Below are 266 nucleotides of genomic sequence, written 5' to 3' on the forward strand. Positions count from 1 at the left end.
GCTAGAGTGAGGGGGGCCCCCAAGCAAAAGCTCGCTTAGGGCCCCCAAAACTTTTATCGCTGCACCATTGAGAGCATCCTGACCAGCTGTATCACAGCCTGGTATGGGAACTGCACAATGCTCAATAGGAAGGCATTGCATCGGTGTCCCACTCCCTGCCATCGAGGACATCCAGGGGATATGATGTTTGCAGAGGGCGCACAACATCTTCAAAGACACTTCTCATCCTGCAAACTATCTGTTTGTCCTCCTACCCTCGGGGAGGC

This window comes from Notothenia coriiceps, unplaced genomic scaffold (assembly GCF_000735185.1).
Source record: "Notothenia coriiceps isolate Sejong01 unplaced genomic scaffold, NC01 NC01_scaffold00004052, whole genome shotgun sequence".
Taxonomy (NCBI): domain Eukaryota; kingdom Metazoa; phylum Chordata; class Actinopteri; order Perciformes; family Nototheniidae; genus Notothenia; species Notothenia coriiceps.